Here is a 12,621-nt window from a genome sequence, read left to right on the forward strand (position 1 = left end):
TGTGGTTATGGTTACGTTGTATTTGTCAATGTAGCTATGGTTATAGTTATGGTTGCAAGACGTAAATTCTGCTCGTAACAAACTTAATTTGGAGCTCTGCTCGTATTCACAGCGTTATTAAACTTTGATTTTCAAATGCATTTTATATAATAGTTGGTCACTGCAGCTTAAACAATGCTGGAATGAAATGTCTTTTCACAGCAAGGACATCCACTCGGAATGAAGAGGCGGAAGATAACATTTACTGGGATGTGGTTTTTCTGAATCCAGTATTCAGACACGAGCATGGGAAGAGGGGGCAAGGAGTCTATATACTATGTACCATTTTTACTGTATAGTTCTTTCTCAGAAGCGACCTGGTCACAAATGATAGTTCAAGGAAGTGACTTATCACGTGAAAATGTATGGCAGCCAAATACTCTAAACGTGTGATGTTGATTCACAATGTGTAGGGTAAAACCGGAAACTCCGGAGAAAAATCCACGCGACCACGGCGAGAGGGACGCAAAGCTCCAAATTTACAACAGGCGTCAAGGGTCGAACCCACGACCTGCTGCATGCCAGGCGAGGCAGACAATAACATCACGCCAGCGCGGCATGCAGCCTCCTGTGCAACTGACGGGATGACAAAGCCACATCCAAGGCTCGTCTGCCTTGGAGGCTCAGCCATTCCACTTGGCAGCCCTCTGTAAACATCCACTGGCAATTGGACATGGGCACCTCCTTGGCTACTTGCCTCTTCAGCTGCCTGAATGCAAAGTTTTCCCCCAAAACAAATCACAACCGTACAACTTACGAAAACCATGAATTTTTTTCGATGTGTATATATTCTACAATATATCATAGTATTGCCATGTCGCAGTAACCTTAGTAGCTATGGCATGCAAGAAGAATACGTTAGCGTTATTTGATGCCTCCAGTATTGATGCAAATCCTCAGGAATTCATACTCTTTGGTTCTTTCGGTAAAGTCACGTAGGTAGAAAAATAAAACAAAATAATATATCACATTTCGATCGCTTGTATTGAGATCGAAACGTGATATATAATTTTTCTAGCTACGTGACTTTACCGAAAGAACCAGAGTATGGATTTCTGCAGTCACGAAAGCTTCATGCAACCTCGCATATGCGCTTAGTAGAGGTGTTGCATTGATTTGTACTGATTTATTATAAGCAGTAAGCCATTAAACATAACATTTTTTAAATATCATTGCTTAACAGTTCTGTGAACCAACTTCTCTGTTTGCATGTTTTTCAATGTGTATGTAAATAAGTTCCGCTTTTATGGATTGATTTTAAGACTAGTTGAAAACCGACGGGTCAATGCAAAAACAAGTAGCAGAACTTTATCTTTTTTTGTCGGTCAAAGTGCTTTAGAGTGTAAAGTACAGTACCTATTTGGAAATGATGTTACTGTGGTGTAATGTTTGGTACACTGCACTTCCATTTGAGAGGTCGTCAGTTCAATTCGATCGGCTGGCACGGTAGTTGAAACAATGGGGAAATATTATTCCCCATCGCCTCTGTTCACCCAGCAGTATGAGTACAGTACAGTCGATTGGCAGGTCGTATTTGGTGCAAGATGTTTGGCAGCGTAGAAGAGTAGGCCAAATTTCCTTCAGGGCTTTTGTGGACACCCGCCAGCAGTGGCGTGAGGAAGCATTTGCAAGGGTTGTACCTTACACTAGACATTTACGTTGAAAAGGTTAATTGCATAATTACATTTCATTGATCATATCAATAAACTTACACTGAAGTTGTACCACCAAATGTGCTTTCAACATGAAATATATTTTCAGATCCCATGAACTAATATGAAAAGTTGATTGGCTTGAATCAACAGTGGTGGTGGTCCAAGTGACTAAGTGTTCGCGAGTTCAAATCCTGGTTGGGATTTGACTCATCCCTCCGGAGAAGATAACATTGCCACATTGTGAGGAAGTGAACCGTGGTTATCTTATGGATAGACTAGCCCCCACCATAGGAAAGTGACATTCCCACCACTGGTAACAGGGCTGTGAACTGGAAATAAGCATAGCCTCAATGCTTGAGCAACAACTTGCTCTCACTTCGACACGTAGAAATGAGACTTCAACAGAAATTTGGTCACAGTTCTGTGAACAGCTGACGGTGTACAAGATTCATGCTGCTTATTTAGTCTATGTGTGAACATATTGGGAATGCATATTTAGCCTTTTTTTCATGAAGTTAATTTATCGTTATTCAGCTCATGTCTATCATGCCAACTGATGATCATTTGTGGGTTGCGCTATGAAGCCGGTGAATCGAGTTAGATTCCCGCTCATCACCAACACCAGTGACGATTATCTGAACTGGTCCTGGGCCTCCCGTGACGTTGACTCCATCTCAAATAAGTATTGGAAAAGATAACATTAGCAAATGTCAGTGAAATTACTGTATTATTACCATTCATAGATGTTTCTAAAAATATTCATTATACATTTTGTATATAAGAACATACAGTATTACAACCAACAATGTGTTGCAGGCATATATCTCCCATTATCTTACTGTAATGTCAGATACAAAATAGAGCATTCAATAACATCGCAAACTCAATGAATCTTGTGGTAAAAAAGTCCAGAAGAGAGCATGGCGGGTAAGTTTTCTCGATATAATTAGGCAAAAAGGATGCGCTGGGTGGGAGGTGTGCAGCGTGGGGGAATGCCGGTTTCCAAGACAGGCATTGGAATGGTCTCCTTGAGTATAGCGACCAAGGGGAAGGCTGAAGACCATATGACAGGAGACTGAGGGCAGATCTTGGAGGTCGCATGTCTATTGTGCAGCAGTTGGAGGATCTGGAGGAGGGTAGAACATATGGTGGCATCAACGGCTTTGGCCATAATGACATCTTAATCTTGCCCCAAGGGGTGTATAAGAATGAGGACTTTACAGTCCTTGTCATGGATGAATGGCAGAGCAGGCTGTTACTCCTTGAAAGGTCTGATGGGATCTCTGGCCACGTTGCGATTGGTATAGGCGGCTGCCTGAATGGCCTCCATCATCTTGGCATCTTGTTGCTTCTTTTCTTCTCTGCTTTGCAGGCCTGGATTGCACTGGATTTTCTGTTTGTAAATGCACATCCAGCACACACCAGCATGAATTACATCATGGTAATACTTATAATGCAGTACAATCATAATTGGATTCATATAGTTTCTGAATGCAACTGGATCTCAAGTCATAATAATTTTAACTAGTAACTCGTGCAGTATTCACTCACTCTCATAGAGAACGACTAAAGAGTCGTAAAGAACCACAGACAAGGAGGAAGGCAGCTGGGTGATGAGTTGGCGCCAACAATTGCCCAAACTTTGCGGTCTTTTATATATTAAGGTGTTATTGGCCCAAGAATGAGTGTTTGTATGTTGGAGGGAACCTGAGAGCACAGAGAAAACCAACACGTGCGAGGGGGAAACACTCTATCCCATACAGGCGGCATAGGTGGAGTCCACATTTTTGCTGTACTGTCTTCTGGCAAGCCAGGATACGACACCTCGACACCCACTGGAAGGGAGTTTCACAACATTTGTGAGATTCACCATCCCTCACCTCCATAGTGCTGGATTACACCTCCGTCCAGCCACATGAGTAAATTAATGATTAATTGAACTTTGCAAGTAGTTTTTACATCTATGTTCAACCTAATTGGTATACTATAATACGTGACTTCACATATTTGTTAACTCATTGGGCCATACACTTGAGTATGATTTGACCGATGTAAACTTTAATGCAGGACAATGCAGGATAGTGCGTTGCGGGTGTGCATAACACAATGTGTTATTTGTAGCTTGGAAGTTTCGGAGAACATTAATGCATAGCCTTTGTTCACTGTCAGATGAAGGTCTCCGCACATCTTGTGAGTCACGGGAGTTGTTTGACCATATTTCACCAAGCTGGTTTGCACCGTTGGTGAACGGTGGTCCAGGGATAGTTCAGATATCACCACTGATATTTGCCACACTTATCTACAAGTCTTAACATCTGGCTTATCTGTAGGTCACAATTAACAGGACCGGGTCAAATTCTAGGATGCTAAATATTGTAGAGGAAATAGGAATTTTAAGGAGTAATATAACCTGCCACCTCTTCGGATGCTTGTATTAAACATTAAGTGGGATTTCCTTAATTTGCTGTTGAAAGCAGTTTAAGGTAGAAGAAATACATTCAGATATGGCAAGGTATCAAATCAATGAGCCTGCACCGCCGAGATCTTGAGATCCTGGGTTGGAAATTGGTTTCAGTTGGTTTTCATTAAACATGCTTCTCAGGTGTAATGTATTGATGGTCTTAAACCAAGAAATACAATTACTGTACAAAACAACTCCTAATACTTTTGATGCTGCAATTAATTTGCCCAAAATGGTTTCCGATAGCAACACACATTGGCCAATACAAGTGATAGATACGTCGAGTTACTACTTTCCGTAACATGCATATTCATGAGCTATTCAAGCTATTGATACGATTCTTTTATCAGTTTTACCGCCTGATACTTGACAAATTGTGACATTTTGATTTTCGAATGTCTATAGCGACTGTTAAGGACTTGGCACAATACATATCCACAATTCAGACACATTGCATAAGCACGTTAATGTGTTAATTTTTCTTCTTGGTTCTTTCGGTAAAGTCACGTAGAAGGGAAGTAATAAAATAATAAAAATAAAACATAATAAAATAAAATAATTCTCACGACGTTTCGGCTACAACGCAAGCAGCCGTCTTCAGGTGAAGAATGAGACACTGCCAAGCTAGGAGCTTATATATACGCTGGGCTGGAGGTGCAAGAAGAGCGCCTTAACAAAAAGAATGTGCATATCAAGAGGAATTTAGCATATTCATGTAAAATGCGTAGGAGGTGGGCGGGGGGGTTTCAAAGTCATTTATGCCCATGCATTATGCAGGATCAGCAGCACCAAGGGAGGGTGCAGGGAGTAGCATTAACAAAGGAAAGGAATGTTAATAGTATGTAGCTGCAGTTACTAAACAACCACGTAGAAACTAAAGTATAAACTACATAAAAAACTAAAGTATAAACTGCATAGCACCATCAGTATACTTACTATACTCTACAATAAGCTGAGTTACTAACAGCAAGTAATACATTACAATTCTACGTCGTAAAAATTATATAATATGCTTCCATCTAAACTTTATTCTCTTACATCACACGAGCATACACCGTATTATATACTGCCATAGATAAACCCAACATTAAATTATATACTGTAGAGCAGGGGTCGGCAACCAAAATAACAAGAAGAGCCATTTCTTTCCAATTCGGTACAAAATTCAGTATTTCAAGAGCCGCAATGCATCTGAATACATACTGTACATACGTACATATCGTCAAGAAGCAGCCCGTAAAGAGCCGCATGCGGCTCCGGAGCCGTAGGTTGCCGACCCCTGGTATAGAGTCTTGATGAGGGAATTCTTCTGGGATGGATGGTGGTGGGAATCCGGTTTTAGGTAATTCCCACCACCATCTATCCCAGAAGAATTCCCTCATCAAGACTCTATACCATAGAGCCCAATGCATCTCCGACCAGGAACACATTGCCAGTGAACTCAAACACGTACGCCAAGCTCCTAAGGCTAATGGTTACTCCGACTACACAATCTGCAAAGCCATCACTCCAACCATCAAAAAGGATCCTGTTGAGGAGCCTTTCAAGACCATCACCTTACCCTACATTGCTGGGGTCACAAAAAAGATCTCCAAAATCCTGATTAAACACAAGATCCAGGTCCGATTCAACACAGTACATAAAATCCGTGATCTGGTCCCGTCTGTAAAAGATGTGGTTCCAGACATACAGTACCCTGGCGTCTACAAACTAAGTTGCCTCTGTGGTAGCAGTTACATTGGGGAAACCAAACGACATGTCTCGGACCGCATCCGTGAACATAAAGCAGACCTGAAACACGGTAGGACAAACACCTCGGCCGTGGCAGATCACTGTTACAACTCAGTGGGCTCACATGACATTGACTTCTCCAAGACAGAGGTTCTCTGCAAGCCATCTGGCTATCATGAGAGATTCGTTCATGAGGCGATCCACATATACAAACACAGAGACAATTTTAACCGAGAAGATTGATTCTGGCTTAGCAATCATTGGAAGGATGTAATAAACCATTTTGGATCTTAACTGATTGTGTTCACGTTTACGGTGACTTTCAGACCGCGTTCCACTCACTGGCATTGTATTCTCCGCAGGGAATGGATTCTTTGCTCCGCTGCAAGTTTCCCCCCACGACTCACCCATTGACACGACGGTCAATGGTACAGTGTATAATAACAAATAGTATAACATTTATATGCTTAATACAATGTACAAGTAATATACAGTATCGTAATTGTATAGTTAACATATAGCAGTGTGATACACATTAGGGTGGGTAGAATAATAACATAGTGTTATATTAAAATGTATAAGGTATAGGGTGATTTATAGCAATACAGTATATAATTTAATGTTGGGTTTATCTATGGCAGTATATAATACGGTGTATGCTCGTGTGATGTAAGAGAATAAAGTTTAGATGGAAGCATATTATATAATTTTTATGACGTAGAATTGTAATGTATTACTTGCTGTTAGTAACTCAGCTTATTGTAGAGTATAGTAAGTATACTGATGGTGCTATGCAGTTTATACTTTAGTTTTTTATGTAGTTTATACTTTAGTTTTCTACGTGGTTGTTTAGTAACTGCAGCTACATACTATTAACATTCCTTTCCTTTGTTAATGCTACTCCCTGCACCCTCCCTTGGTGCTGCTGATCCTGCATAATGCATGGGCATAAATGACTTTGAAACCCCCCCGCCCACCTCCTACGCATTTTCCATGAATATGCTAAATTTCTCTTGATATGCACATTCTTTTTGTTAAGGCACTCTTCTTGCACCTCCAACCCAGCGTATATATAAGCTCCTAGCTTGGCAGTGTCTCATTCCTCACCTGAAGACGGCTACTTGCGTTGTAGCCGAAACGTCGTGAGAATTATTTTATTTTATTATGTTTTATTTTTATTATTTTATTACTTCCCTTCTACGTGACTTTACCGAAAGAACCAAGAAGATGAATCCCTGCAGTCACGAAAGATTTAAATCGAAAAATGTGTTAATTCTCGAACGCACGTCACTTTGCGTATCGTGATCGCAGCATGAATTAAATCGTGGCATGCCTAATCGTAAGCCACACCACAAACACACACGCTAGTGGATGTATGGCTGTAACAAAGTTTAAAGCTGGCTTGGAGCGGTGGTACAGCGGTTAGCGCATTTCCCTCAGAACCTGGCTGAGTTTGATTCCCGAACATGGCTATCATCAGCGGCGAACGATGTATAAAGTCCTTGATATATATAACCTGTCAACCCCCCCAACAACAAACCCTCGCCAACCCTGTGGCATGCGCGGTGAAGTGTGGGCAAGCAAGGCACATTCATGAATGACGGCGGAGAGGCCTTCCTGCAATGGTGGCCTGGCAGGAGGGCCGAAAGGTAAAACTCATGAAGAAGAAGAAGACGAGGCGGAGTGGCGGCGGCACCTTCTCGATGTCCCGGCTACGCTCCGGGGAAGGGCCGAGCAGCATCCACGAGGCCCATGCGCCCACGGCCACCAGGCCCATGCCCATGAGACCTCGGCTCCTGTAGGACATCACTGCCCCCAGAGAACGTTCTTCACTTGGCCTCGTCCTTGACTGACCACCAGCAGCAGCACAGGACACAGTTGAACCCAACACCAGCAGCAGCAGCAGCAGCACAGGACACAGTTGACCCCAACACCAGCAGCAGCACAGGACACAGTTGACCCCAACACCAGCAGCAGCAGCAGCACCACAGGACACAGTTGACCCCAACACCAGCAGCAGCAGCACAGGACACAGTTGACCCCAACACCAGCAGCAGCAGCAGCACCACAGGACACAGTTGACCCCAACACCAGCAGCAGCAGCAGCACCACAGGACACAGTTGACCCCAACACCAGCAGCAGCAGCACCACAGGACACAGTTGACCCCAACACCAGCAGCAGCAGCAGCAGCAGCACAGGACACAGTTGACCCCAACACCAGCAGCAGCAGCAGCACAGGACACAGTTGACCCCAACACCAGCAGCAGCAGCACAGGACACAGTTGACCCCAACACCAGCAGCAGCAGCAGCACCACAGGACACAGTTGACCCCAACACCAGCAGCAGCAGCAGCACAGGACACAGTTGACCCCAACACCAGCAGCAGCAGCACAGGACACAGTTGAACCCAACACCACCAGCAGCAGCAGCAGCAGCACAGGACACAGTTGACCCCAACACCAGCAGCAGCACAGGACACAGTTGACCCCAACACCAGCAGCAGCACAGGACACAGTTGACCCCAACACCAGCAGCAGCAGCACAGGACACAGTTGAACCCAACACCAGCAGCACAGGACACAGTTGACCCCAACACCAGCACAGGACACAGTTGACCCCAACACCAGCACAGGACACAGTTGACCCCAACACCAGCACAGGACACAGTTGAACCCAACACCAGCAGCACAGGACACAGTTGACCCCAACACCAGCACAGGACACAGTTGACCCCAACACCAGCAGCACAGGACACAGTTGAACCCAACACCAGCACAGGACACAGTTGAACCCAACACCAGCAGCACAGGACACAGTTGACCCCAACACCAGCACAGGACACAGTTGACCCCAACACCAGCAGCACAGGACACAGTTGAACCCAACACCAGCAGAACCCAGTCACGAACCCTCCAACAGCCGCCACACGCGCCGCGTGCTCCTGGCCGCCAGTCGGTGGCCTCGGACGCAAGACAACCCGAACCGGCGGGGCTGCTTCACTCAGCAAGTATTCGCTATTAATCGTGGATTATCTGTTGTGGACGATGACCTTCGTGATGACGGACTGTATATTGTGTAAGCACACACGACAGAACAGAGCCTTAACTGTACAAGCTTCAGATCAAGATTGTACAGTTGCCTCTGTGGCGCCATCCAGTGGCTGGAGTGTGTGCGAGATGTGCTCCTGTTGTCGCGCCATCCGATTTTAGGTGCAAAATAAATACGATCAGCAAACAAGACGCCTTCACATTCTGTCGGCCTCTTCACAAAACCGATAAGGGTATGTTCTACACGTTTAATCTGTCACACAGCTATCTGGGAGTGCATAACTTCAATAGAATTGGGACCTCATTTGCCAGTACCAAAATATGAGATTAGGGTTTCTTCTTTTTTCTGGAAACAAAACAGGTGTTAAGATGTTAAAACACCACAATGAAACCTTTTACATATTTTGGTACTGGCAACGGAGGTCCCGTGATGGATCTGCTCACCCCGAGCTCTCATTACTCTGATAGTGGCGTTGTCTTTGAGCTGTGCACCTTTTGGCGTCATCTGGTCTAACAGCGTTTGAGACGAGGCTCAAAAGAAAGCTGTCTCTGGTGTGGACCAGCTTCAAGGACAATGCATATATTATAAGAGTGTTTTTGTTTGCATTCTGACCACAAGCATTGTGGTTAATGCAGACATGATTCCTTGTAAAAGGTTTCAGTTTGGTGTTTTAACATCTTAACATCTGTTTTGTTGCCAGATAAAAGGGGAAAACCTAATCTTATACTTCAACAGAATTGGTTCAATACAAGCAACTTCTGGATCGGTTTCGACATTCAGTGCCTGATCGTCAGCAGGCAGTTTTTTTTATTTCACCAGGCAAAGCTCCCTGAGCAATAAAGCTTTCTTCAGAAGCAACCTCGCCACAAAGGCTAGCTCAACGAAGTGGTTTATATTGTGGAAATGCATAGCAGCCAAATACTCTAAACGCGTGATGTTGATTATAAATGTGGAGTGGAAAAAACGGAGGACCCGGGGAAAAATCCACGCGACTGCGGGGAGAGAGACGCAAACTCCAAATATACAGCAGCAGCAGGCGTCAGGGTCACCCACGACCCCCTGTCACCTCCTGTGTACCAGGAGGTCGTGTATAACATCTCCTAGCCACCGTGGCGCACCCAGGTTAGGATGCGACTGCAGCTATTCACTTTTAAATCTCGATTGAAAATTAATTTCTTTAGAATAGCTTTTTTTGTTTAGTTGATTGTCCTTTCCCCACACCTCTGATTAGCACTGTTGGCTACGTACAGAGCGAAATAATTTCAACATACACAAGAAGTTCAACGTACACGATACATAAGCAAGGACTCTTCTCTGAGACAAGGGTCCTCCTGTGATGCAAAACTACATCACGCGACATTGTTACTCGAGCTTCATTGTGCCCTCCGAGCAGGGGAATTGTCTACTTATTGTTACTTATATTCTTATTGTTACTTATAATTTTTTGTTACTTATATTCTACACCTAGCCCATAATTGGGAACATGCCGCAATCAAGGATTATAAATAATTTATACATAAAAAAGCATGACATACTTAATCTTTCCTTACCAATGGTTGCTTTAGACATTAATGTAAAACTACATTTAGTAAATTAATTACAGCCCATGTGTGCCTTTTTAAAGCAGTGCGATTAACACATGTGTAACTTTATATATACGTTTTATATATCAAATTAAAATAAAATTAAGTTTTATATACTCTTTGGTTCTTTCGGTTAAGTCACGTAGGTATAAAATAAATTAAATCACGACGTTTCGGGCGCAACACAAGCGTCCGTCATCAAGTGGGAAAGCATGATCTGCTGCTGAGGCAGACTGTTTTAAAAGGTTTGAAATGTGTGTAGCCCAAGGGTCATAAAGAAGTGGCCGGGGCTAGTGATGTTAATGTGAGAAATTAGCATGTAACTGTAAGATAGGAGGAGAGCGGCCTCCTCGACGAGGGAGTGCAACCCAACGGGTGCAATCCAAAGGGCACGTAAGTATGAGAATGCAATCCATAGGCATGAGAGTGCAATGCTATTTCCGACTCTCTGAGAGTCTCGTAGGAGAGAGGCATAGCGAGAGAGACGCAGAGTCGGAAATAGCAGAAATAGCAGCTGACATCGGCAGGTAGGATGGAAACATCAGTCAGTTAAGACTTCATCTGGTTAATAACGTCCTTCCAATGATTGCTCAGTTTGTACTCATCCTCTTGGTTGAAGTTGTGTCTGTGTTTATATATCGGGATGGCTTCATGAACAAACCTACGTGACTTTACTGAAAGAACCAAAGATTATGGATTCCTGCAGTCACGAAGGCTTCAAATAACAAAAAAACGAGTGCTCTGAACTCGCAAATTTGAAAAATAGGGATAACATAGTCATCCTCTCGGCCGACAAGGGCAATGCCACTGTCATCATGGATAAAACCACATACAACAAAATCCAGGACCTGCTAAATGATGGCAGCTACTCCAAAATCAATAAAGATCCTACTAACAGCCTAACTACAAAAACCAACAAGATCATTACCAGTTCGACTTCTCTAATCGACCAGTCAAACGGCTCTCCCTAAAACCTTCGGCTGCTAGACCACCCAGATTCTATGGTCTTCCCAAGATCCACAAAGAAGGTACCCCACTGCGGCCCATCGTGTCCACGATCAACTCACCTACCTACAAACTAGCCCCTTTTCTGTCAGATACTTTGCTTCCCTTTACTGGCAAGACCACTTCAGCAGTACTTAATTCAACTCACTTTAACTCTCTAATCAAGGACATTTCACTGTCCCCTGATGATGTCCTCGTCAGCTTTGATGTGGTTTCTCTATTCATCAAGGTTCCAGTGCATGCCTGACACCATAGCAATAATTGAAGACTTAGTCCAACATGGACTGAACCCTGATGTCCCTGCACTGGTTAGGCACTGCCTTACCAACACTTACCTCACCTGGAATTGTACTTTCTACAACCAAAATGAGGGTACCTCCATGGGTTCCCCCTTGTCACCAGTGATAGCCAATGTTTTCATGGGAAAATTTGAAACAGACGCCATCCAGACATCCACCTTCCGTCCTTCCCTGTGGTAGAGATATGTAGATGATACTTTCGTCATTTTGCCACATGGCCTGTCAGCATTGAACCAATTTCTCGACCACATTAACTCCATACACCCATCCATCAAATTCACCATGGAAGTGGAGAAGGATGGCAAGCTACCATTCTTGGATATTCTGTTTGAGAGGAGGCCCAATGGCTCTTTGGGACATTCTGTCTACAGGAAGGCCACCCACACAGATTCCTATCTGAAACCTGATTCCCACCACCATCCTGCACAGAAGAATTCCCTCATCAAAACACTACACCATAGGGCCCACTGCATTTCTGACCAACACCACCTGGCCAGTGAATTAGAACATGTACACCGGGCCCTAAAGATGAATGGATATTCGGCACAGAGTATCCACAAAGCTGTGTCTCCAACCATAGAGAGACAACCCCCTGAGACTCCGATCAAAATCATCACGTTGCCATACATAGCAGGCGTTACCAAAAGTATTTCCAAAATCTTTAACAAACACAAGATCCAGGTCCGATTCAGTACAGTACACAACATCCGTGATCTGATCCCATCCGTAAAGGATGTTATTCCTGACTTGCAGTACTCTAGAGTCTACAAACTGAGTTGCATTTGTGGTGATTGTTA

At 43.9% G+C, this 12,621-nt stretch overlaps 1 long non-coding RNA gene across 1 annotated transcript; it reads right to left on the minus strand.

Annotated features, from left to right (window-relative positions):
- Positions 1-806: 806 nt before the first annotated feature.
- On the minus strand, positions 807-9,032 carry LOC133361598 (uncharacterized). Its single transcript, XR_009757387.1, has 3 exons — positions 8,799-9,032; positions 7,583-7,735; positions 807-3,087 (listed from the first exon to the last, which is right to left on the minus strand). It is a non-coding gene; the product is annotated as an uncharacterized LOC133361598 (long non-coding RNA).
- Positions 9,033-12,621: the final 3,589 nt, after the last annotated feature.

The sequence above is a fragment of the Lethenteron reissneri genome, chromosome 8 (assembly GCF_015708825.2).
Source record: "Lethenteron reissneri isolate LAM-NWPU_2019-01 chromosome 8, ASM1570882v1, whole genome shotgun sequence".
Taxonomy (NCBI): domain Eukaryota; kingdom Metazoa; phylum Chordata; class Hyperoartia; order Petromyzontiformes; family Petromyzontidae; genus Lethenteron; species Lethenteron reissneri.